Genomic DNA, 1,273 nt, shown 5'->3' on the forward strand with positions numbered 1-1,273 from the left:
AAAAGTACCCAATCAATTTACGAACAATATCAGAAACTAATATTCGACAAACCCGTAATTACATACAGCACACGCCGTGTGTGATGCCATGAACTGAGCTACTACTACAACACAAGACATAAGCAAAGCGACTCCATCTTCGTTTCTCTGCACACCCTACTGATGTTGCGATCGCTAGACAAGTTCCAAGTTGTTTATTGCTGGTCGTGTGAATCTTCGCGTGTGATCGACTTGATTCTTGCAAGCGAAAGTCTACGCCGAGTATCAAGCGGCGTGGATTGAGCTTCGTTATCTTTAATTTATTTTGTCATTCTGGCCGTTGTGAGACCGATACGAATGCTAGATAGACTCGGACATTGCTTTGCTTTGCGCAGCTCCTGCCCTCTCTGAGAAACAACTTTGATTCTGTTATTCTATTTTTTAGGTACGCGGAAGTACAGATTGACATTTTGTGGAACTTTGTATATGCAAGTTTTTAGATTAAATGGGACAAGACTATTTTCTAAGCTTTTTATTGGTCATCTTATCTTACGTTAAAATATCACTCGCAGAGTTTATGTATATGTGTTTAATTAAGCCATTGGCTGAGAGTAGAAAACCATGCGTATAAAATTAATATTTCATTACATTTCCAGACAAAAATAATATCTTCAAGCAAATTATATATAAATTAATACATGTAACAATTTTATGGACAATTATATCTGTACCACCTCTTGTAGATCTTATGTTTATGATATCACAACTATTTTTCAGGAGGTTAACATGTTTGATTACTAGGCCCGAGTTCGGCTTGGTGATACGCACAATCCGACCCAATGGAAGCCCGGAATGGTTGGTCTAGGATATCCTAAATTTTCAGCATAAGAATTAAGTAGAGCCAAGCGTGGGGTTATTACTGTATTAAACTAGCTTATTTTTTCCCTGTCATCCGCATGTAACCTAGCTAACCTGCGCCATTGAATTATTGTACCACTATATAGATCGCAAAAAAAATGAATGGATAAAAAGGAAAGACAAGAAGAAAAGGAGGAGAGATTACAGCATGTGAACCAGAAGTTGTTTGGGCGCGTCAAGCGAACCCTACAAGGCATAAGCAAAAGCGACGGCTAGCTACCACTTAATTTTGGCCGCGCCTCCACGTGCCTCGATCACGACACATGTTCTGAAATCCTGGCGTTTACTCCCTCCGTCCAAAACTACCAGGGGCATTTTTTATTTGGGGCCGTCAACCTTAGTATATTTTGATCAAGAATTACTAAAACTATAAATA

The sequence above is a fragment of the Phragmites australis genome, chromosome 13 (assembly GCF_958298935.1).
Source record: "Phragmites australis chromosome 13, lpPhrAust1.1, whole genome shotgun sequence".
Classification (NCBI taxonomy): Eukaryota; Viridiplantae; Streptophyta; class Magnoliopsida; order Poales; family Poaceae; genus Phragmites; species Phragmites australis.